At 42.2% G+C, this 26719-nt stretch overlaps 1 long non-coding RNA gene across 1 annotated transcript in view; it reads right to left on the minus strand.

Moving 5' to 3' along the window:
- Window positions 1-890: 890 nt before the first annotated feature.
- Window positions 891-26719, minus strand: part of LOC126474043 (uncharacterized) — a 223932-nt gene continuing 198103 nt past the window's right edge. The window contains exon 3 of the long non-coding RNA XR_007586561.1: window positions 891-1628. This is a non-coding gene — a long non-coding RNA (uncharacterized LOC126474043). The remainder of the gene's footprint in view (window positions 1629-26719) is intronic.

Here is a 26719-nt window from a genome sequence, read left to right on the forward strand (position 1 = left end):
TTACAGCTGCCTCCGTAGCGGAGGTTGCTAATGCACGACTCGGTGCTGTCAGTTGACTAAGAGCTAGTCGGTTCGAATCCGGTTGTTGAGACACGTGATCGTCATCAGTATTTGGTCGGCAAAGTATAGAGAGATGTTGGCAGTGAGTTCTTCATCGCCAGGTTTAACACCACAAACATCTTCGCAGTCTTTTAAGCACTTAGGGTAAGTCTCACTGTTGATGGCAATCGAGCGTCGGATGTCGGATGAGGGTGTTAAGCGCGTTGGCCCCCTTGGTGCTATTGGAGAGGAGTAGGGTATGTGCCGACACCAGGTTCACCCTCTCCCTTTTATCACTATAATAAACGGACTCATCACTATAATAAACGAACGTGCTCCATACTGCACACACAACCAATATAGTCACCTACACCCAACAGATGAGCTGAAGACACAGCTACCATGCACCATGTAGAAAGGGGCCATGTGTGTGTAGGACGGAAACAGTTTTCGATTAGAAGCCGGAGCAGCTCCTGAGAGTCTCACAGCCGTCAGTACCACACTGCTCTCTATTTATTTATCCACTGTTTCATTCCCCTATCTTTATCCGTCGTTGTTGATACGTCAAGTGGACGGTTGGACAGGGGGAGTCTCGACCTTTTTCTGATAATTCCGTTTTTAACGGGACACTCAAACCTGATCTTTCTTCATTGCTTGGGGACTGGGAAGGGAATTAGTGCTTTTATTTTCAGAAATCTAATATCATAACTGCTGTGTTATAAGGATGGTTATAGTTTGATAGTCTTCACATTAATATAACGTCACATATACTTGTCTGCTTTTGAATAGATGGACTGCATTTCCGTGAGTCGTTAGTGATTGCGTAGCACATTAACTGAGAAGCTGCATTAAACAAAGCTTTCAAACTGATAAAAAGGTTATCATCACAGAGTACTTCCTCTGTTGGAGAACAGTAGGCTAAGGAAGTGGCATTGGTCTGTTTAAGGAAACACCCTGGAATTCGTCTTCAGTAATCAAGGCTTCGTGGCTGTGCGGGTAAGTGTCAGACTCCAAATCCAAGAATATGAAGCTCAAAAGTTCAATACTCAGCCATTCCTGGAAAGTTTTATTACAAATCCGCCTCTTTCCTCTCGACAATGGTCTGTTAAATTGAAAAATGCCAGGTTGTGCTATGGTTCGAAGTTGCCGTTAAACTGTGGATCCCTGTTAACTATATGGTTAATCAATTTCAGAGGCCATGTTCAGTAAACCACTGTAACCTTTGTGTCGTTGACATCTTTACATTTGAAGATATCATCAATCCTCTTCCATTATATGAACAGGAATCTGCTTGAAGGTTTGCTTCTTTTTGCGTTTCAGAACACAACACATGTTGAATTGATAGCTACCAATCTATGCCACTTGGTGAGTTCGTTTCTGCTGGCTAGTGTACGCTTTTCCTTGTTGAAATAGTGCTACTGCTCGCCATATAGGAAGTCTCGCCCTCTGGATGTTTCCACAGCCGTTGACAGCACTGATTTGCCCGTAAGACAGGCTACTGGTCATTTTGGAAAGTTGTCCGTTTCGCTGCGACGGTAAATTGCTGCTGCGTGATCAACCCCTTCTGATAGCGGCGCAAGCCGAAACACCTGAAATTAAAAAAAAATTTAGTTTTAATAACACTTGGTTCAAGAATCATGAGAGAAGATTGTATACATGGAAGAGGCCTGGAGACCCTGGAAGGTTTCAGATAGATTATATAATGGTAACACAGAGATTTGGGAACCAGGTTTTAAATTTTAAGGCATTTCCAGGGGCAGATCTCGACTCTGACCACAATCTCTTGGTTATGAACCGTAGATTAAAGCTGAAAAAACTGAAAAAGGTGGGAATTTGAGGAGATGGGACCTGGATAAACTGAAAGAACCAGAGGTTGTAGAGAGCTTCAGAGAGAACATTAGGAAACGATTGATAGGAATCGGAGAAAGAAATACAGTAGAAGAAGAATGGGTAGCTTTGAGGGATGAAGTAGTGAAGGCAGCAGAGGATCAAGCGGGTAAAACGACGAGGGCTAGTATAAATCCTTGGGTAACAGAAGATATATTGAATTTAATTGATGAAAGGAGAAAATATAAAATTGCAGTAAATGAAGGAGGCAAAAAGGAATAAAAATGTCTCAAAATTGAGATTGACAGGAAGTGCAAAATGTCTAAGCAGGGATGGCTAGAGGACAAATGTAAGGATGTAGAGGCATATATCACGAGGGGTAAGCTAGATACTGCCTACAGGAATATTAAAGAGACCTTTGGAGAAAAGAGAACCACTTGTATGAATATCAAGAGTTCAGATGGAAACCCAGTTCTATGCAAAGAAGGGAAAGCAGAAAGGTGGAAGGAGTATATAGAGGGTCTATACAAGGACGATGTACTTGGGAACAATATTACGGAAATGGAAGAGGACGTAGAGGAAGATGAAATAGGAGATAGGATACTGCGTGAAGATTTTGACAGAACACTGAAAGACCTAAGTCGAAACAAGACCCCGGGAGTAGACAACATTCCATTAGAAGTACTGATAGCCTTGGGAGAGCGAGTCCTGACAAAACTCTACCATCTGGCGAGCAAGATTTATGAGACAGGCGAAATACCCTCAGACTTCAAGAATACAATAATTCCAATCCCAAAGAAACCAAGTGTTGACAATATGAAAATTACCGAACCATCAGTTTAATAAGTCACGGCTGCAAAATACTAACGCAGGGGCAAAGTACAGGGAGCGAAAGGCTATTTACAATTTGTACAGAAACCAGATGGCAGTTATAAGAGTCGAGGGGCATGAAAGGGAACCAGCGGTTGGGAAGGGAATGAGACAGGGTTGTAGCCTATCCCCGATGTTATTCAATCTGTATATTGAGCAAGCAGTAAAGGAAACAAAAGAAAAATTCGGAGTAGGAATTAGAATCCACGGAGAAAAAATAAAAGCTTTGAGGCTCGCCGATGATGATGTAATTCTGTCACAGACAGCAAAGGATCTGGAAGAGCAGTTGAACGGAATGGACAGTGTCTTGAAAGGAGAATATAAAATGAACATCAACAAAAGCAAAACGAGGATAATGGAATGTAGTCGAATTAAATTGGGTGATGCTGAGGGAATTAGATTAAATGAGTTTTGCTATTTGTGGAGCAAAATAACTGATGATGATCGAAATAGAGAGGATCTAAAATGTAGACTGGCAATGGCAAGGAAAGCGTTTCTGAAGAAAAGAAATTTGTTAACATCAAGTATAGATTTAAGTGTCAGGAAGTCTTTCCTGAAAGTATTTGTGTGGAGTGTTACCATGTATGGAAATGAAACATGGGCGATAAATAGTTTGGACAAGAAGAGAATAGAAGCTTTAGAAATGTCGTACTTCAGAATAATGCTGAAGATTAGATAGGTAGATCACATAACTAATGTGAAGGTACTGAACAGAATCAGGGAGAAGAGAAATTTGTGGCACAACTTGACTAGAAGAAGGTATCGGTTGGTAGGACATGTTCTGAGGCATCAAGGGATCACCAGTTTAGTATTGGAGGACAGCGTGGAAGGTAAAACTCGTAGACGGAGATCAAGAGATGAATATACTAAGGAGATTCAGAAGGATGTGGGTTGCATTAGGTACTGGGAGATGAAGAAGCTTGCACAGGATAGAGCAGCATGGGGAGCTGTATCAAACCTGTATCCGGACTGAAGACAACACCAACAACAGTTTTAATGTTAGTCATTGCTCACTTTCCCTTAACAACAGAGTCAGGGTAGTTCTTGACAAACAACCGCTTGTTACGATGATGAGTATGTGTTTGAAAGGACTGAACATCTATGGTCATCAGTTTCTTAATCAGTCCCGAGGAGGAAATCTGAGGCCCAATATGCCTGCTTCTAAGGCAAATCCCATGAGAAGGTGTGAGAAAATTTCTTAAATGTATCTGAGGCGAGACATGGATGCCAGCCCGATATTTTCCCAGTGGGATGTGAGAAACCGCCTAAAAACAGCGTCCAGTCTGGCCATCTCAGCAGCCCTCGCCGTTAACCACGTGTAAGATTAGAGTCGGGTGAAGCTCGTTTCCCCGTGTCTACATCTACATCTACATGAATACTCTACAAATCACATTTAAGTGCCTGGCAGAGGGTTCGTCGAACCACCTTCACAATTCTCTATTATTCCAATCTCGTATAGCGCGCGAAAATAATGAACACCTATATCTTTCCGTACGAGCTCTGATTTCCCTTATTTTATCGTGGTGATCGTTCCTCCCTATGTAGGTCGGTGTCAACAAAATATTTTCGCATTCGGAGGAGAAAGTTGGTGATTGGAATTTCGTGATAAGTTTCCATCGCAACGAAAAACGCCTTTCTTTTAACGATTTCCAGCCCAAATCCTGTATCATTTCTGTGACACTCTCTCCCATATTTCGCGATAATACAAAACGTGCTGCCTTTTTTTGAACCTTTTCGATGTACTCCGTCAGTCCTATCTGGTAAGGATCCCACACCGCGCAGCAGTATTCTAAAAGAGGACGGACAAGCGTAGTGTAGGCAGTCTCCTTAGTAGGTCTGTTACATTTTCTAAGTGTCCTGCAAATAAAACGCAGTCTTTGGTTAGCCTTCCCCACAACATTTTCTGTGTGTTCCTTCCAATTTAAGTTGTTCGTATTTGTAATACCTAGGTATTTAGTTGAATTTACGGCTTTTAGGTTAGACTGATTAATCGTGTAACCGAAGTTTAACGAGTTCCTTTTAGCACTCATGTGGATGACTTCACACTTTTCGTTATTAAGGGTCAACTGCCACATTTCGCACCATTCACATATTTTTTCTAAATCGTTTTGGAGTTTGTTTTGATCTTCTGATGACTTTATTAGTCGATAAACGACAGCGTGTCTCACAAGCAATGTCTTAATGCTCTCAGCTATCTGCACGGGTACAATGCATATTACTATGCTGAGCAAGGTCCGAGTGCGGATAAGTTGCTTCTAAAGGTCTGTATTAGAGTATGAGGTAGGTACTTTACTAGACAAATCCCAAGCCCTTTTTCCGTGAAGAAGCTATCAAAAAATTGTCATCCGGCTGTTCCTTAGTGCTGTTCTTCCCCTCGGGTCATTATTAATGTAAGAAATGAATATTTATAGCAGAGCGGTTAAGTAATTAAACGTGTTTGTTAGCATATCTTTCACGCTCTCATATTTACTTATTTTATTTGTGAGCCCTAAAGGAATAATATTTCCAGAAACTAGAAGAATCTGGAGAGTAAATGCTGATTATACTTCAGTTTAACAAGAATCTAATATCTTTATGGCTGCTTGTGTTATGTGCGTTAGATCTTCGATAACTTACACTTGTCATTCGTTGGCGGATATTTTCTCCTTCACATTGCTAATGTATTACCATTTTATTTATTGACCAGTGCCAGATTAGGACCTCCAACTTTCGCACAAATCGGACGGAATCCTTCGAAATTTACGGTTTAATCATGCATATGTTTACGTGAAAGTTTAAAACAACCCGTCAGAGTGTATAAATTATTTATGTTATGTGTAGCTCTGTGGCTTAGGGGGCGTCAGAAAAAAAATCTGGGATCAATCGTCAGTGGGTGCTTGGATTTTTCTCTGTCACGTGTTGCTTCTTTTTCGTCTTTTGCAACCATTTACATACGTGAAAACCACCAAGTTGCACTATCTTGGTATTCAGTTCAAAGGTCGAAGGAAGGCAATAGCATATCACTTCCAATAGGACCGTGCTAGTAACAACTCGCAGGTTTACTGTCAGATTTGCATTTACAGAAAATATAAATCATTGTGGCAGGACGCTTTTTTATTGAAAGGAATGTCAAGAAGAGTCAAGGAAACTATTAATTCCCCCTAAATATGCCTAATGAGCATGTCAGTAAAATTAAAGAAAGTAGAACTTGTATGTAGGCATTCGACGGTCGTATATTTTTAGTGTATCTTACGCAACGGAATAAGGTAGGGAGTGGGATAACCGCAGAGTGAAACAGTATTGATACATTTTGTGCATCTCGCCAAACAGCTTACTGTGACCTGCGCAGTGTAGAGTTATCCTGTATCATTTGGACAGTTAGGAGAAGTGCCCATGCTAAATGTCAGTAACCTGTGTTGTTACTATGTACGAGTGTGGAATGAGAGGAAGTGAAAGGACGAAAGAGGAAGGGAAAGATGAAGCATGGTACTGGTACATAGCCTATTCCTCTAGAATAGTTCCAAGGTGACTGCTGAACTTACTTTCACTAATCACAGTCAAACGCCTCGCGTATCGTCATTCTATGGAGAGATAATAGGATTCCGTGCAGAACAATGGCACACAGGATCGGGACTGGTTTCCGCCCTCTTTTCTCTTTGTACAGGTGAAATACTGGTGCTGAAAATTCTATCAGGTGTCCCCACGTTGACTGGTCGAAACACTGACCTCCGTTTGCGACATCACCTATGATGCAGCTGATTTTCTCTGTCATTCACAAGAAACTGAAATTTTGAAGTTTGCAGGTATAAAATACAGGCAGCGAAAGGTTATTTAATTTGGACTGAAACCAGACTGCAGTCGTAAGAATCGGACATGAGACGCACATCGTAGTTGATGCCGAATAGACACAGAATTGTAGCCTATCCCAGATGTTACTCAGTCTGTTCATTGAGGAATCTGTGAAGAAAAAGATCTCGAAAGGGAATATAGGTTCAGGGGAAATACGTAAATACTTCGTTTGGTGAAGACGTAGTAATTCCGTCGTAGACGGCTTGGAAGAGCAGTTGAACGAAACGAATAGTACCCTGAAAAGAGATTTATAAGATGAACATCAAAAACAATAAAACTAGGATGATGAAATGTAGTCGAACTAAATCTAGCGATTCTGAGTGAATTCGGTTAGAAACTGAGGCACTGGAAGTAGTAGAAGGCTTTTGCTTTTTGCGCAGTAAAATAATTGAAGATAGCTGAAGTAGAGGGTATAAAAATATAGACAGGGCAAAAAATGAAAGAATTTCTGAAAAAGAGGAAGTTGTAAATATCTAATACCATTTTAGCGGTAGGAAGTCTTTTTCTGAAAATATTTGCATGGATTGTTACCTTGTATGGAAGTGAAAGAAAAAAATGGCTCTGAGCACTATGGAACTTTTAACATTTGAGATCATCAGTCCCCTAGGACTTAGAACTACTTAAACCTAACTAGTCTAAGAACATCACACACATCCATGCCCGAGGGAGGATTCGAACCTGCGACCGTAGCCGTCGCGCGGTTCCAGACTGAAGCGCCTAGAACCGCTCGGTCACAGCGGCCGGCGGAAGTGAAACGTTGACGATAAATAGTTAAGACAAGCAGAGAAGACTTTGAAATGTGGCGTTACAGAAGAATGCTGAGAATTAGGTGGGTAGCTTGAATAAAAAATGAGGAGTTACTGAATCGAACTGTGGAAAAAAGAAATTTATAGCACAACTTAACTAAAAAAAGGATCGACTGATATAGCCGGGCGCGGTGGCCGTGCGGTTCTAGACGTTTCAGCCCGGAACCGCGCGCCTGCTACAGTCGCAGGTTCGAATCCTGCCTCGGGCATGGATGTGTGTGATGTCCTTAGGTTAGTTAGGTTTAAGTAGTTCTAAGTTCTAGGGGACTGATGACCTCAGATGTTGAGTCCCATAGTTCTCAGAGCCATTTGAACCATTTTTTGATCGATTGATAGGACATGTCCTAGAGTCTGAAGGAATGGTCAATTTGTGAATGGAAGGATGTGTAACGGGAGACCAAAGTTCGAATACAATAAACAAGTTCAAATGGCTGTAGGATGCAGTAGTTACGCAGAGATGAAGAGGCTTGCACAGGATGGATTAGCTTGGAGAACTACATTAAGCGAGTCTTCCGACTTAAGACCACAGCAACAAAACAGGAGAACAATCAATTCAAATATCACTAGAACCGTATAGATTATTTTTAACTTTGACCGAACCTGGATGCCTTCGTTAGATTCAGCTATAGGTATCATCACCTCCAGATATGAATCAGATTGTTTACAAAACAGTTCCAACGCTCCACGTGCTTTTATGAACGATGTTACGACGCCCATTTCATTAATGAAGTGATGAAATCGCCGCATTAGTTTGTTCGTGAATCGTGTAAACTATGTGAAAACATGGTTTGATGGAAGACATCCACAAAGATAACAGAACATCACCTATCAAGGTTTCCGCGCCTACTCTTCATCACCAACTTCGTCCAGATTTGTGGTAATTGCTAATCTCGGCCAGAAATGACAGCGACAGAAGTGGGAACTTCAAATGGACAAGCGTTTAGAAGAAACACATGTTGCTGTGGTCTTCAGTCCTGAGACTGGTTTGATGCAGCTCTCCACGCTGCCCTATCCTGTGCAAGCTTCTTCATCTCCCAGTACCTACTGCAGCCTACATCCTTCTGAATCTGCTTAGTGTATTCATCTCTTGGTCTCCCTCTACGATTTTTACCCTCCACGCTGCCATCCAGTACTAAGTTCGTGATACCTTGATGCCTCAGAATATGCCCTACCAACCGATCACTTCTTTTAGTCAAGTTGTGCCACCAACTCCTCTTCTCCCCAATTCTATTCAATACCTCCTCATTAGTTATGTACTAGGAAAACAAAGACGCAGTACAAAGGAATCATCCGAATGCGGCAGTAATATGTAGACGTGCTGTACGTGTATAGACAAACGAGTGATTGCAGTTTCAGAAAAATTGGATGATTTATTCAAGAGAGTGAGAGAGAGCTTCACAAATTGAGCAAGAGAGTAACGTGTTGGGCCACAACTAGCCGTTATTCAGGCAGTTATTCGGTTTGGCGTCGATTGACAGAACTGTTGGATGTCTTCCTGAGGAATGTCGTACCGAATTCTCTCTAATCGTCCAACTCCCGAGCTGGTTGGAGGGCGCTACCTGTAAGGCTCCAAATGTTTTTAATTTGGGTGATATCCGGCGACCTTGCTGGCCAAGGTAGGGTTTAGCAAGCACGAAGACAAGCATTAGACACTCTCGCCATGTGTGGGCGGGCATTATCTTGCTGCAATATAAGTCCAGGATGGCTTGGCATGAAGGGCAACGAAACGAGGCGTAGAATGGCGTCAACGTACCGTTGTGCCGTAAGATGCCATGGATGACTACCAAAGGGGTCAAGCTATGAAAATTAACGTCATCCCAGATCATCACTCCTGGCTGTCAGGGAGTATGGCAGGCGACAGTCATGCTGGTATCCCATCGCCATTCGGGGCGTATCGAGACACGTCCTCGCTGGTCATCGGGGCTGTCATCGCTGACCATCGGTCGTCAGTGCGAAGCGGGACTCGTCACTGAAGACAATGCCACTCGAGTTAGTGAGATTCCAGGCCGAAGACGCATACTATACGGTGTGTGGTGGAGGTACCACTACCAGTCACTCCTTTCCTGTTCCACTGGCAAATACAGCGCGGGAGTAACAACCACCTATATGTCTCCGTACGAGCAATAACTTCTGTTAACTTCGTGGTCTTTGCTCGAAATGTAAGTTGGCGGCTGTACGCTGGTTCTGCAGCCGGCTTGAAACGCTGGTTGTCTAAATTTTCTCAGTAGTGTTCTTCGAAAAGAACAACGCCTTCCCACCAGGGATTCCCATTTGTGTTCCCTAAGCATCTCCACAACACTGCAAAGTTGTTCGAACACACCGCTAACAAATCTAGCAGGCCGCTGCTGAACTGCTTCGATGTCTTCCTTTAATCCGACCTGGTACGGATCCCAAACACTCCAGCAATACTCAAGAATGGGTGTACTAGTATCCTGCACGCGATCTCCTTTACAAATGAACCACACTTTCGTAAAATTCTCCCAATAAACTGGAGTCTACTATTCGTCTTCGCTATTGCAATCCGCAGATGCTCCTTCCATTTCATACCGCTTTGCAACGTTACGCCTACTTAATCGACGTGCCTCTGTCAAGCAGCACTAAGAAGCTTTTTGTTTCAAGGAATATGAGTAGAGAGTTTAAGAGTCGTGGGATCCAATCCCTCTGTGGAAACATTTTTTTATTTTAATTTCAATTATTATGTTACTTAACTGCAAATAATCCGAAAATATGAACAAAGTAACCCACTCCAATACAGTGCAGTCTGCTGTAATCCTTTCCACAAAATCCTGCCAACGGTCTGTGCATGATTACAAGAAAGTACTGGCTTTTCCAGACCGATTCCAGAAACTGTGGATCATTTCGCGTCCAAATATAGAAATGTCGTCATTACTTCCTCAAAATCTAGACAATTTACAACTGCACTATACAGAAACCTTTTGACTGAGATAATGAAGACCTATGTGCTGAAGAACAAATTGCTTCCATTAAATGGATACTGGGGAAGACAAACAAATGTACAATTATACGACGAGATATTTCAAGATGGAGGAGGATTGCCGTAGTGCGTTATTGAAGTGATTCCCCTCCCCTCCTTTCAAATGCACTCCGCTAGGGCAACCCTGCGATGCCTGTTTTTGTCGTCAGTTAAAGAATTTGATCAAAAACCTTCAAAACTACTTTTATCTCCTCGAGAGAGAGGAAAAGAAAACACATCCCGAGAAGAGTCCATCAGAATACTTTCCATTGTACACCAGCAGCCATCCTCTCCAAAATTTGGCGAAATGATCCGTTACGAGTGGATTGCAGCCAAATTGTGATATGAGAACGAACCTTTCATGAATGTAAACCAAGTTAGTTTTTCTATAGAGACTTTAAACAGCCGTGTAATAGTACAAATGCGGCGTTTATAACGTGTGTAAAATGCCGAGAGAATTACTGCTTACCATGTTTTTACGATGACTGTCACCATAGCACTGCAGCACGCGTAGTTCATCAAATTCAAAATAATAAAAGTATCAAATTTTGCGTAAGTTCTTGCTTACGCCTTATAATCCCTTATATGAATGTGCGGTGTATGTTCTTTCAGACATGTTCGAAAGAACAGACACCAGACATTCATATAAATTGACAGGTCTCGATGGGCTGTGAATCCTTCGACATGCAGTGGAAATCTAAAATTAGCGAGCACGGAGAATATGGACGGGTACTGAGGACAAGTGGTGGAGCTAGGAGGGAATGTGCGTCGTCCGAGGAGCGTGCAGAGGTAGTCCGCGCATATGCGATTAACGCTGTGTGTGCGGGTGGCGCAGTGGCTAACGCAACTGCATAGTAAGCATGAGATCACAGGTTTGAATCCCAGTCCAGCACACATTTTCACTCGTCGCCGCTTATTCCACATAAAGTCCCGATGCAGCTGATATCGTCATCACCTTTCCTTTCCCCCATCCAGATTTAGGTTTTCTGTGATTTTACTAAATCACTCCAGGAAAATGCCGGGATGGTTTCTTTGAAAGCGCACGGCCTAGTTCCTTCGTCGTCTTTGACACAGTCTGAGGTTGTGCTACGTCTCTTATGACCTCAATGTCGACGGGACTTTAAACCCAATCTTTCTTCCTCCCTTCCGCTACGCCAACCCCTGTCTGGAACCTACCCTAACAGAAATGGGTGTTTTCATTTTTTTCAATTTTTTTTAACTCTTGGCTACTGGAACGCCTGTTTCAGTTACTTGGCATTTCTACACTACTGGCCATTAAAATTGCTACACCACGAAGATAACTTGCTACAGACGCGAAATTTAACCGACAGGAAGAAGATGCTGTGATATGCAAATGATTAGCTTTTCAGAGCATTCACACAAGGTTGGCGCCGGTAGCGACACCTACAACGTGCTGACATGTGGAAAGTTTCCAACCGATTTCTCATACACAAAAAGCAGTTGACCGGCGTTGCAGGGTGAAACGTTGTTGTGATGCCTCGTGTAAGGAGGAGAAATGCGCACGATCACGTTTCCGACTTTGATAAAGGTCGGATTGTAGCCTATCGCGATTGCGGCTTATTGTATCGCGACATTGCTGCTCGCGTTGGTCGAGATCGGATGACTATTAGCAGAATATGGAATCGGTGGGTTCAGGAGGGTAATACGGAACGTCGTGCTGAATCGCAACGGCATCGTATAACTAGCAGTCGACATGACAGGCATCTTATCCGCATGCCTGTAATGGATCGTGCAGCCACGTCTCGATCCCTGAGTCAACAGATGGGGACGTCTGAGAGACAACAACCATTTGGAAGAACAGTTCGACGAAGTTTGCAGCAGCATGACCTATCAGCTCGGAGACAATGCGAGCGCCTGCGATGGTGTACTCAACGACGAGCCTGGGTGCACGAATGGCAAAACTTCAATTTTTCGGATGAATCCAGGTTCTGTTTACAGCATCATGATGGTTGCATCCGTGTTTGGCGACATCGCAGTGAACGCACATTGGAAGCGTGTATTCCTCATCGCCATACTGGAGTATCACCCGGCGTGATGGTATGGGGCGCCATTGATTACACGTCTCGGTCACCTCTTGTTCGTATTGACGGCACTTTGAACAGTGGACGTTACATTTCAGATGTGTTACGAGCCATGGCTCTACCCTTCATTCGATCCAAGCGAAACCCTACATTTCAGCAGGATAATGCACGACCGCATGTTGCAGGTGCTGTACGGGCATTTCTGGATACAGAAAATGTTCCACTGCTGCCCTGGCCAGCACGTTCTCCAGATCTCTCACCAATTCAAAACGGCTGGTCAAAGGTGGCCGAGCAACTGACTCGTCACAATACGGCAGTTACCACTCTTGGACTGTGGTATCTTGTTGAAGCTGCATGGACAGCTGTACCTGTACACGCCATCCAAGCTCTGTTCGACTCAAAGCCCAGACATATCAAGGCCGTTATTACGGCCAGAGGTGGTTGTTCTGGGTACTGATTTGTCAGGATCTATGCACCAAAATTGCGTGAAAATGTAATCACATGTCAGTTCTAGTGTAATATATTTATCGAATGAATACCCGTCTATCACCTGCATTTCTTCTTGGTGTAGCAATTTTCAAAAATGTTCAAATGTGTGTGAAATCTTTATCGGACTTAACTGCTAAGGTCATCAGTCCCTAAGCTTACAAACTACTTAACCAAAATTATCCTAAGGACAAACACACACACTCATGCCTGAGGGAGGACTCGAATCTCCGCCGGGACCAGCCGCACAGTCCATGACTGCAGCGCCTTAGACCGCTCGGCTAATCCCTCGCGGCGTAGCAATTTTAATGGCCAGTAGCGTATTTCTGGCCAAGCCGTGCGTATCCCATAAATTCACACGACATCGACGAATTCGAGTCGGTGCGGTCCTCTTGTAATACCATTAGAACTTGGTGACATGTTCTCAACCTTAAATACACTCCCTGCCCTAGAGCTGCTATACACGTATCGGTGTACGTAATGAGTGCTTGCAAAAATCGTTAGACTAGGAACAAAGGCTTGTTGAGACGTCGACGAACTGCGCGGACGGCCAGCGGGTGGCCTGCAGCGCGGCGCGCACTCTGCTAAAAATATGCCCGCTGCATCAGATTCCCGCTTCCAACAGCGGCGGTTATGGTAATGCAGCTGGTCGCTTCCTGTCCTCGTTGCAGCTGCGCTGGCTGCGAATGCCTAATTAAATCAGATAAATGTTCGCGTAATTGAGCAGGAAAGTTTTATGTTTTGCCAAATTAGAGGCATCGCTGCGTTAAGTATCGGCCCAAAGTAATTTGCATTCGGACATAAAACAAGACGGAGCGGATTTAAAGCAGGACCTCAGCTCTGAACCGGCAGCTGCCGAGAAGCAGGTAGTTTGTTCACAGCTAGTGGACAACTGTTTCTTCCCCGTGAGATCTGAATTTGTTAAATAAGTTAGTGGCTGGACGCCGGGTCCCCGGCGGTCACAGCAGCTCCTGTCTGCTTAAGGCAGTTTGCCACCTTGTTCCGCGCCATTAGAATGCCGACTGAAAAATTGCTAGGGTGAGATTCCGTCGCTGTTCGGACTGCAGATTATACACAGTGGGTACGTTATAGCCTCGTCTCTCCTAGTATCCTATAAACGTTACCAGTGGAAATAGCGTGAAAAGCGAAGATAAACATTTCAGCAGTCCTAGAGGAAATCTTTTATATGTACTGGAGATGTCTACTTTTCTTTATTTTCTGGCAAAACTTCCGACGGACATTGCATCAACGAGAAAATATCTGACTGCAGGGGGCTTTGTAATGTAGATTGAAAGGGAAGCGCCACTGTATCAAGTAAGTCACAGCGAGCGCTCTACTACAGGGTGAAAAGTATTTAAACCGACAAACTCTGGGAGGTTGTAGGGGACATTTAAACAAATATTTTTCTCTAATGTCATTTTTTCCTATGGGGATTATTTAAACCGGTGGAGGCCGTATTACGCACTTCAGTTGTAGGCAACTGCTGTGCACCAGTGTAGTAGTGCATTGTCTCTGTTTACTAATGGGGCGATACCCCTGGAGTGAGTACACTGATATGGTTGGTGCGTACTACGTAGCGCACCACAGCGGACGAGCTGCACAGCGGGTTTATCACCAAAAATATCCGAATCGCCGTATCCCGCATCATACGACCTTTGCTGCTGTGTACCAGTGTCTGCGTGAGACCGGGTCATTTAGCAGATTACGTGGACAAGGACGCCGTCACACGGTAAGAACTCTGCAATTTGAGGAAGCTGTCTTGCGGCATGTGGAGCGAGATCCTTCAATCAGCACTCGTGCAGTTGCACGTAACATGGGGACGAATCAGACGAATGTAAGAACAGTCCTTCGAGAGTAATTGTTACGTCCATTTCACTTACAGCGTGTCCACAACCTGGAACCAGTTGATTATCCACCCAGAGCACAGTTTTCGAAGTGGTACCTCGAACAGTGTGAAATGCATCCTACATTTCCATCCTCTGTATTGTTTATCGATGAAGCAACTTTCGGGCGTGATGGAGTCTTCAACATGTACAATTCACATGTTTGGAGTGAGGATAACCCACATGCCACAGTTACTAACGCTCATGAAGTGCGGTTCTTCGTTAATGTGTGGGTCGGTGTTGTTGAGGACTGTTAAATTGGGCCGTATCTGCTACCTAGGCAATTAAATGGCAGGCACTATTATAATTTTCTCGCCAGAGCATTACCGAAATTTCTGGAAGACGTCCCGCTCCCTACAAGAGGACGCATGTGGTTCCAACATGACGGGGCGCCGGCACATTTCAGTCGTCGTGTGCGTCGATTCCTGGACAGAACGGTTCCCAGAAATGTGGATTGGCAGTCCTGTACCATGGCCTGCTCGATCCCCAGATATGTCCCCTCTGGGCTTTTTTGTGTGGGGAGAGATGCGCAACCTTGTTTACGCAACTCCTGTTGCATCAGAAGAGGATCTGGTTGCCCTGATAGTAGCAGCAGCAGGAACAATTCAGGATACTCCTGGGGTTTGTGCCCGTGTCAGATAGAACATGATCCGACGGTGTAACCTTTGTTTACGTGTCAATGGAGGCATTTTTGAAAATCTACTGTAATTGAAATTGGGTTGTGTTAATGTGTTGTCTCTTGGTCATAGAAAAATGGAAAAGTGTTTGTTGGTTTAATTAATTTGCCGCCAGAGAAATCTTCCTTTACTGGTTTAAATACTCCTCATAGGAAAAAATGACACTAGGGAAAAATATTTGTTTTTGATGTCCCCTAAAACCTCCCAGAGTTTGTCGATTTAAATACTTTTCACCCTGTATAGCTGGAACAAAACAATGAGGCTGCAGCTAAAACATGATCAATTTCATAAATTTAACTTTTAATTTCATTGTTTTGATATTAAACAATGGGTACTTCATGAACTACATTTCGAAAGAAATAATGCTTATACTCGAAAAGACCCCATTTCGGGCCGATACTTAACGCAGCGATGCCTCTAATTTGGGAAAACATAAAACTTTCCTCTTCAATTACGCGAACATTTATTCGATTTAATTAGGCATTTGCAGCCAGCGCAGTTGCAACGGGGACAGAAAGTAGAACCTGAGGATAACTATTGAAACCATACGTGTTGTGATATTAAGTCTTCCTCTTCATGTGATGTGAGACTCTCTAGTTCTAAATGCATCGCTCGCCGTACCGGCAACACCGCAAAGTGACTTCTGCAGAATACGCTAGGGACAGGGGTTGCGTTCACTGAAGTCGCGTCTGCCAACGCATGAAGATGGAAGGAAGATTACGGTTTAACGTCAATCGACAGCAAAGTCATTAAGACGGGACACTAACTCTGATTGTTTCAAGCATGGGGAAGGAAATCCGCCGGGCCGTTTCAGAGAAGCCACCCCGGAATTTGCTGAATCCATCACGGAAAACCTAAATCTGCATAGCCTAACTCGGATTTGAATCGTCACCCTCCCGAATACGAATTCTACGTGCTAGCCAGTGCGTCACCTCGCTCGGTCCCAACCCGTGAAGAAATTAAGAAGTAGTACCTCATGACACCCATGACTATATATGCTAGGTGGTTTTTTCTTGCAATTCAGTTCACCAACACATTCATTATCTATTTTCCATTTTCGCGAAATGTGATTAACAGTCACTATCTGACGGAGAATTGCTGACATGCATGGAAATTATCTGCACCAAACTGTAGGAGAGCCGCAAGACAACAAAAGGAACATGGTGTTGTTGTTGTTGTCGTCGTCGTCGTGTCGTCGTAATCATCATCTCGATCTGATACGATGGAAATTACAGCCTGCTTTCCATTGCCTAAAAGTTTTTCTCCTCAAGACAAACCATCTAGCATGAAACCAAACAATTCTTCCTCATAGCAGCAGCAGCACGTTGCATAAACACTAATCTCGAAGTAGATTCCATACATCATGACCTTTGCCACATTGTTTTTGTTTATCGTCTAAGACGATTTAAAGTAATGATACCTGATGGTTAACTTTGCCTGCCTGTATGCTGTAGTGGGAACTGGGCAGTTTATATGGACCATTATTTCCTCCCAGATTGGAGTGCAGACTAACGTGTACGCTGGTTCTGGAGTATTGCAGTCCTACGAGAATGAGCAACAGAGACCAACCACTGACGCTTTTGTGGCACTCTACAGTCATCTCAATAAAAGTTTCTTTCTGTATCTTTTCGCTAACCCCTGATCAGACCAATTTTAAGCTGCCCATCCGTCCCTTCACGTTTTCCAATTTTCCGCAACATTCGAACTTCCAGTGTTTAATTCTCTCGTTTGGGGAATGTTCTCCTTATTGTCCGTTTCCCGCTAAACTGTTAACTACTTTATATCCGTTGTTTCTTGAAAAGGAAGAGGTCATCATGAGGAGATTTTTTTTTAGACAGGGCAGGGTACCGTGATAGTATGACTTGATAGACAGGTGGCAGCTGGTTTACAGAAGGGACAGGGAAACGGTAGGCATTTACGACATATAGGTATCAGTCGCCCTGAGGATTACGTTGAAGCTAGCCAATTCATGTAAGCAGTATCTCTAAAAACACACTCTTCTTGATATTCACGTTTTTATTTTTATTTTCGACGTACCTGAAGTTGAAAGTAATGTTCCTTGTAATAATAATAATTATTATTATACAAATTTGACCGTTAAAGACCGTGAAAACAGTTATTTCTTGCGCTTCTGGGAAGTCTTCTTTCTCTCAGTCCACACTTCTTTCATTCTTGCGCTGAAGGCGGCTTTTCTCTCTTCAGACCATTTAATTCTAGAAGTCGTCTTAATTTTCACACCGAAACCCGTGAATGAATTCAGTTTTTTTCTAAAAAGGTTTCTGTTAAATATTGTTTCCTGATCTATGTCCATTTCTTTTAGATCTCTTTCTGTGTTGATAAACCATAAATTTTTATTTTTTAGATTTGCGATGTACGAAAATATTTGTTTTGTAAGCCTATTCGGGTTCATCCTCATGATGTGAGCATAAAAGGAGCATCTTCTTTTTCTAATTTCGTCTGTAATTTTGCTGCACTTCGTATACACTTCTTTGTTGCTTTTTAGTCTGTATACAGACTTGCCTTGATCATCTGTTATTTTCCTGTGTCCAAGAATTGTCCTCACAATTCTTCTTTCACGATTTTCTATCTGTTCTGCGTATGTAAAATTTGCCAGTGTTTCTGATGCATATAGTATCTGCGGTCTAATGACAGTCTGGTAGTGTCTGAGTTTAATGTTTTTGGATATACATTTTTTTGAATACATTTGTCTGCAGTAGTGAGTTGCTGTCTCTAGTTTTTGTATTCTAGCCCTGCAGGCTGGATGACCTATTGCCACAGGCTGAATTAGTTCACCAAGATATTTAAAATGTTTAGATACCTGTATTTTCCCGTATTTCGTAGTTATTTTCTTTGGTGGATTTTTGATATTTGTAATGATTTCTGTCTTCTCAAATGAAATTTGCAAGCCTGCTTTTCCAGCAGTTTCTTTAAGTAATTCTATTTGTTTTATTGTGTCTTTTTGCGTGTAAGCTAAACAGGCGAGATCGTCAGCGAAGGCAAAACAGTTGGTTTCAATGGCTTTGTAGCACATCCCTCCAATTTGGACTTTCTCAACTCCATGTTTTTGCGTGAGTTTTCTCCATTCTGCTATGACTTTATCCAGAACACAGTTGAAGAGTACCGGGGACAGCGCATCTCCTTGTCTGACGCCGGTTTTGACCTCGAAATGCCGTGAAATTTCTCCTTGGAATTTTACTTTTGCTGTTGTATTTGTTAATGTTTCTTTGATTATGGTGATTGTTGTTTCATCTATTTCATATTCTCGAAGTGTTTTGATGAGTGTGTCCCTATCGATTGAGTCATAAGTTTTTTTGAAATCAATGAATGTTATGAAATATTTCTTGCTCCTTGTAGATAAATAGTTCATTGTTGTTTTGAGGTTAAAAATTTGTTCGGCGCAGGATCTTCCAGGTCTGAAGCCAGCTTGATATTCTCCAAGTTTTCCCTCTATAATTGGTGATACACGATTCAGCAGGGCTTTTGATAGAATTTTGTATGGGACTGGGAGAAGCGATATTCCACGATAGTTGTTAACATCCCTTTTGTCACCTTTTTTAAACAAAGGGTGAATTAGGGCAGTTTTCCAGTGACTTGGGATTTTCTTGGTTTCCCATACTTGTTCAAGTTCTTTGTGTAGTTCTTCTACTGATGTTTCTCCCCCAAGCTTGAGCATTTCTGCTGTAATTGTGTCTTCTCCACATGCTTTCCTGTTTTTGAGATTTTTGATTATGTTTGTGATTTCCTCTCGTGTCGGAGGTGTTGAATGTGTTGGTAATGTTTCTGGTTGCGTAAAACTGAGAGTCTGGATGGGTGTTTGGCAGTTTAGGAGTGTCTCAAAATATTCAGCCAGGATTTCACAGTTTTCAGTATTGTTGGTGGCGAGAGTCTTATTATTTCTCATAAGGTTTAGGCAAGGGGACTGGTCTCCTCGGAGTTTCTGGTTGAATGTTTTGTACCAAGCTGCCGTGTTGCATTTCTTGAAATTCTCTTCGATTGAGTCCAGTTGTTGTTTTTCATATTGTCTCCTGGTGTTGCGAATAGTTTTCGAGGCATTCTTTCTGGCTTGCGTAAAATCATCAAAGTTGTTTTCAGTTTTATGTGAGTTCCACTTTTTCCAGGCTTTAAGTCTTTCATGCAGAACTTCATTATAGTTGCTGTCCCACCACGGGTGTCTCGGTTTGCTCTTTTTTGGAAAGGTTGTTTCTGTTGCCTCAATCAAGTTGTTCTGAAATTCTTGGAGGTTTTGTGAAGGGGGAATGTCTTTAGTTTTTTCTGAAAATCCTTGAGGTTAGAGTTGGACTTAAGGTTGTAATTTCTCAGGGTTGTAAGACCAAAATTTATTTTATTTCTGTTTTTATATTCACCGTTTCTGCTTTTCTGTTTGTTTTGTGGGATCAGTTTAGTTTTTATTTTCGTGAGATAGTGATCGGAGTCGAGGTTTAGAGATTTTCGGACACGTGTGTTCAATATTTCTTTTTCACATTTGGAGGAGATGGCAACGTGATCTATTTGAAATTCTCCGATACTCTTTATCGGAGATACCCAGGTTTTTTGTTTTCTGGGAAGATGTTTAAAACGTGTTGACATTAGCTTGAGTTTAAACTGCTTACAGAGCATAATTAACCTTTCTCCATTTTTGTTGGTTCGTTTGTGTGCGGGAAAGTTGCCGACAATATCGCGGAATTTCTTTTCTTTTCCAATCTGAGCGTTAAAATCTCCTAGAAGTATTTTTGCATTGTTTTCTGGGATTTCTGATATATGATCCTTAAGGTTTTCCCAGAATTCATCTGTTTCTTCCCTATTTTTAGCATTATTATTGTCATTTGCGGGAGCGTGAACATTGATTAATGTGTATTTTTTATTTGCACATCGAAAAGTGAGGAAAGATGTTCTCGATGATGTTGACCAAAAATGTTCGACAGAGTTCAGAATTTTTGTGTTTACAGCAAAAGCTGTGCCAAGCTGAGGGCATTTCTTCATTACAATTTTTCCAGGTTTTCCTTTAAATATTCTGAATTTGTTTGATTCAAATGTGTTTTCATCAGTGAAGCGAGTTTCTTGTAGCGCCACAATTTGTATGTCTTCCGTGTGTAACTGGTCTGTAAGGTGCTTAAGTTTTCCCACTTTGAGAAGGGAGTTTATGTTGAGAGTTGCTATGTTGAAGATTTTTCTGGGTTTAATCTTGTTGGATTTGCATGGTGTTGCAGACTCCCCAGAATCCATGGGTCTGCTTGCGTCGTTGCCGACGGTGGATTGGCCACCTGGGGTAGTTTCGTTATTGAAAGACATTTCCATCATACGTTAAGATTGTAACTGTTGAAATTCTTCAAAGTTGGGGAGATTACTTGCGTAACCTACCAGGAATACGACTAACGTTGTTAGCGTTAGAAGGTTTCTTGAAACAGTCGCCTCTAACATGAGGAACAGACGCTGCCCACAAGCCGCCCAATCTGGGTACAGACGCTTGTAGTTATAGATTTTTGGTTCCTCCGCTCTCTCAGCCGTTGGGAGTTAAAAATTCCTCATCCGCCTATGAGACCGTTGACCGGTTTTCACCCGTAACCCTAGGCAGGGGCCCTCACAGGGTGCTACCATCCGGAGCCAGATGGACCCAGGTTTTTTTACGAGGTTGTTACTCCTCCCCCTCCTCCTCCCTCATCACTTGTAAGATGAGGATCCGGGCTTGGGACCGGCAATGGCGGAGTTTGTAATAATTATACTATATAATATAATATATTTTATATACTGTTTATATATTATCTATAAATAATAATTTTTATTTTAGTAATAATAATTTTTATGTATTATATAATATTATATATTCTAATATTATACATGAAACGACCGATTAGCACTTTTTACGTGGCAGATAGAGCAAGAAACAGTTCTGTAAAGAAATCACTCCCCTTAGGATTAAAATTGTCATCAGTAGAATAATAATGTAATTTGTTTCATACCTCTCGTATCCCGGATGTGAAATTTCCCAGTAAAAGGACAACACTTGAATGAAATGGGAGGCAAGAAAATATAGTGGAATTATTTGAGCAATACGATCTATCATTTTGAAGCATGGGTTTGAGCTACGGGACTGAGCAACAAGAGGGGAATTTAATGCCAGTTGTTGCGGCACGTTATGTGCTCTCCTTGTGCTGACAACCGGAAAGTTAATTTTATATGAAAGAAGTGCGCGACGGTATAATGAATACACATTGTGTGAGAACTGAGCAGTCGCGTTGCGCTGAGTGAAGGAGAAACATGAGCTGCGCATATAGAATAAATCTGGCACGAATTTTCTTATTCGCTGGATACAGGCAAGAAACTTTGAGAAGAATAACGATAAAACAGCATGGAGTACATAAAGCACTTCTCTACTATCAGTACAGATTTCACAGCAGCTTGTGAAAAACAGTTCAAAGTTACGGAAGATTTTTGTTAGATTATGTTTTCATTAGCACCGTCTCATTCGACGTTGGTATTTGATTGGATATTGCATCTACGGAATCCTATATCTACTCGATTGTAGAATTGTAACTGGTGTAAGTTTGAATATGTTGACTGCTTTCGAACAGGATAAAGGCTTAAGGGCACGAATCTTTATTGATGACTTGGAACATTGTAATTATCTAGAAAAGTCCGTAGACACTATGTCCCGAAATGCCGATTCAACAAATCGAGCTGTTATTCAGGTGGATCCTGTAAAAACTATGGTAAAACGTCGTTTTTGCTATTTCCGAGTGATGTGTATTAACTATCACGAAGCATGTCCATCTTGACGTGATGAAACGTTGGTTTAGGTCGCAGCGCAGGTTAGAAGAGGGGAAAGAACGGTTCTGTACTCAAGAACTTGGAAACCACACTATACTAACGTACAAATGTCCAGGAGTATCAAATTCGCCCGTATGCCGAATTTGCGTCTGTCATTTATTCTCATGGGGTTTCGCCAAGGGCGTGTATACCCCCTCGTCTACACTAACGTTGGCAGGCATAGCACCACAGACACAGAGAACATAAGACAATATATGTTAAAGAGAACCGTGCTAGAACAGGGCGTTCAGTTAGACATCTAATGTATGTATTTCTGTTTGCTGCTGAAGACGATAACAAAATCTTACAAGACGTTATAATAATTTGCAATCGCTCTGCGCACAACAAATAATGACAACGAGGACAACAACAACAACGACGCCGGCCGCGGTGGCCGTGCGGTTCTAGGCGCTGCAGTCCGGAACCGCGAGACTGCTATGGTCGCAGGTTCGAATCCTGCCTCGGGGATGGATGTGTGTGATGTCCTTTGGTTAGTCAGGTTTAATTAGTTCTAAGTTCTAGGGGACTGGTGACCTAAGATGTTTAGTCCCATAGTGCTCAGAGCCATTTTTGAACGACGATAACGCATAATTATCTTGCTCTTATATGGTACATGTCTTATTTGGTAGTTTTTTTATAGACAAGCGGTTCTCAAGCTTCTTGGCGACGGAACCAGTTTGAAATACTAAATATTTTACGGAGCCCTAAAATTAGCAAAATCTTGTTTTATGTTTATTCGTTACTTATAGTCTTTCATAATCATCATGGAAGAATAGGTACATTATACGCTACAGACTTCAACAGCATCATACAAAACAACTCATAATAATACAATAAACATAATAAAATTGTACTGATTCCACTGTTAACTGATAAAATTGTTTCCATGTAATGGTAGGTATGATGTTTTCTTATTTTTGATCAACTGTTCAGTGTTAGGCACGAAAGAAGAGAGCTGAAGATGCGTATCAGGTGCAGATCCAGTCTGTTGCGGTATTTTGTCTTCGTAGCTGCATATGCTGAGAATGTTGTTGGGAACGGGAGAAGAACAGCCAGAGCCTGTAAGACAAGTTGTGAATATTCATCATGAACCCTGTAACAAAAATCGTCAAGTGACATTGTTTTGAATAATGATTCCAGGCTTAAATCTGATATCATTTCTGAAAGGGATTCATAGGTTTCGTTTGATATTTTTGCTGGCCTCTGAAACTTTGGTACAAAAGGATTCCGAACTCATGAATTCCTTTTCAGTTTTGTGTTCTGCCCTTCAGCAACATTCATCTCAAAAGAGGCGCGTATATCGTTGAGATATTGGACCAATTCTTCAAGAATTTTATTTGATAATTTTGCTGTCTCACCAATGGACACTAAACTCCGCACGAAAAAACAGGCTATGAAGGCCCAACGGTACCGACCGGCCGCCGTGTCATCCTCAGCCCACATACGTCACTGGATGCGGATATGAAGGGGCATGTGGCAGCACACCGCTCTCCCAGCCGAATGTCAGTTTACGAGACTGGCACCAACGGACTCATTTAGTGTTAAAAAGCTTTCTAATTCTCCCTTACAGCACAAATAATCCAAAAATGTTTTTTTGAAGGCGTTAATTTTTTATTAGTATTAAAAGCTGTTGTCTACTTTTCTTGTAAAGACAGATTTAATTTTCCCAAATACATCTGCCAAAAAGGCTAGTCTGAACAACCAAGTCACATTGCTCAAATAATCTTTTAATTTGAAAGAAACATCTGTCATAAAAGCTTGTAATTCAGCTCTTAGTTCGAATAATCTTGTTAAGATCTTACCCCGAGATAATCATCTATTATTACTGTGGAACATTAATTTTAGCTCCCATAATCTTCAAACAATACTGAAAACAATCGACACTGAAGAGGGCGTGATTTAACGTAATAAATTAGTTTTACTGCTTCATCAAGAACCAATTTTAGTAATGCCGTGATCTTCTTCATTTCAAGTGTTTATCCAGTCAGGATACAGCGGCTGTAAATACACTTTGGCACTTAACTGTTCATCGGTGACACTACAACTGCTGTTTTACCAGTCATTGTCCCATCTGTACAAATATCGATACAACAGTTCCAACTTCCAGCGCCCGGGTTCCCGGGTTCGATTCCCGGCGGGGTCAGGGATTTTCTCTGCCTCGTGATGACTGAGTGTTGTGTGGTGTCCTTAGGTTAGTTAGCTTTAAGTAGTTCTAAGTTCTAGGGGACTGATGACCATAGATGTTAAGTCCCATAGTGCTCAGAGCCAACAGTTCCAACCGAGATGCTTTCATTAAAAAAAGTTGCTAATTAAGTTTTTTCTTTTCCGACTGTGTTAGTTGGCAACCATGCACAAGTAAGCACAGTCGTCTTCTAGCGAATGTTTATAAGTATATTGTACAATTATCAGCAAGATGACCAGTCTAGCAACACTTGTCGACTCATCCATTTGCAAGACGAATTTGTTGTGCTGAGGGCTACCGACTACTTCTTGTTTGATATCGCCTACGGGATTGTTAATTCAATGCAAAACAATGTCGTTACAAAGTGGTATTGTAGAAAAATGCTTTGCAGATTTCTCATCCAGCATACGTTGTGTGATGCCTGCCGCATATGGTCTTATTAACTCTTTGAAGCACTCTGGCTACAATTGTGTACATTAACTTCCAGTGTGTCTTACCTGCAAAAGAAGCATTTTTTTCCAATAGAAACCTGAGGTCAGCATTTGTGAATGTTCACCCTTTTTGTCACGTGTAAGTTCTGCCAACTGTTGGGCATCAGTATGAAAATATCAGCAAGTCAATGTAGTAGTGTGCAACAATTCGTGACCACTAGAATATACAGATGTGGTTCGTTCGCTGTTGTCCATTGTATAATCGAATATTGATGCTATTTTGCTTGGTAATTATTGAATGATGTTTTTACTTCTTATTACAATAGAGAATATTTCATAATTAGTTATTTTACTGTATAAAATTAAGCCAAGTGTACAAAGTATGTTTTTTGAACGAGTACATATTCATGTAAAAATTTTGCATCTAAAATCGTTAATAAATCAACTATGAGCATATCCACATAAAGAAAAATTTTCTTAGGTTCAGAAAAAAAGCGTTAAATAGTCAGCGATAGGTTCAAATGGCTCTGAGCACTATGGGACTTAACTTCTGTGGTCATCAGTCCCCTAGAACTTAGAACTACTTAAACCTAACTAATTTAAGGACATCACACACATCCATGCCCGAGGCAGGATTCGAACCTGCGACCGTAGCGGTCGCGCGGTTCCAGACTGCAGCGCCTAGAACCGCTCGGCCACCCAGGCCGGCAGTCAGCGATAGGGTGCACTTCGATTGCTTATGCAGTGTGATAGCGAACAAAACACAATGGCCGGCCGCGGTGGCCGAGCGGTTCTAGGCGCTTCAGTCCGGAACCGCGCGACTGTTACGGTCGCAGGTTCGAATATTGCCTCGGGCATGTGTGTGATGTGCTTAGGTTAGTTAGGTTTAAGTAGTTCTAAGTCTAGGGGACTGATGGCCTCAGCTGTATAGAAAGTCTCATAGTGCTTAGAGGTATTTGAACCAATACACAATGCATTCGTAGCTTTCATTCACAGCCTAGGCACATACTTTACAGTTTTTTGACTTGTTAATTTGCTCTTTCTTACGTATAAAAATTCTTCATTCTCGTCTTTTCAGTTGGCGGGTATAGTTTCTAAGATTTGGTGCAGTTTAGCAGGTGACATTGAAATATTCGGAAATAGCTTGTTACATAACATGTAGAGATGCGATCCGTAAGATTCAGTTAATCCTGGATTGATGTAACATCCACCACACTTTCTTTACTTTCTTTTTGTCACCTTTAGCGAGTCGTTAGATATCTTACTGCTTCAAACCGCGGGAGTTGAAGTCGTTACATCACGTTCTTGATTCTTTTTGTCTTGATCGGAAATCTTTGAGGGTGATTCCAAGTTCCAGGTGAACCATCCTTGAACTTTCGATGCAACATTTTGTTGCAACACTTTCAAGCCAAAGCTCCATTCTGTCTTTTAAAACCAACACTTTAATTTTACAATATGACAAACATAGAATCGTATCGCCACAAGATACTGAACTTCACAGCTTGAGTCGAAAATGAACGCGAATTGAATATACTGCGGTCCGATAAGGGTGTGTGGTTTCGCTGTGCCGAACTGGACTGCATGCTGCAATCCCAAGCTCGAATAGCCGGCCGGAGTGGCCGTGCAGTTATAGGCGCTTCAGTCTGGAACCGCGGGACCGCTACGGTCGCAGGTTCGAATCCTGCCTCGGGCATGGATGTGTGTGATGTCGTTAGGTTAGTTAGGTTTAAGTAGTTCTAAGTTCTAGGGGACTTATGACCTCAGCAGTTGAGTCCCATAGTGCTCAGAGCCATTTGAACCATTTGAACCAAGCTCGAATAGAAACTGCACTCCTTGCTCCACAGGTTATATAGCTCCAGGCAGTGAAGCA

The sequence above is a fragment of the Schistocerca serialis genome, chromosome 4, assembly GCF_023864345.2.
Source record: "Schistocerca serialis cubense isolate TAMUIC-IGC-003099 chromosome 4, iqSchSeri2.2, whole genome shotgun sequence".
NCBI classification, from domain to species: domain Eukaryota; kingdom Metazoa; phylum Arthropoda; class Insecta; order Orthoptera; family Acrididae; genus Schistocerca; species Schistocerca serialis.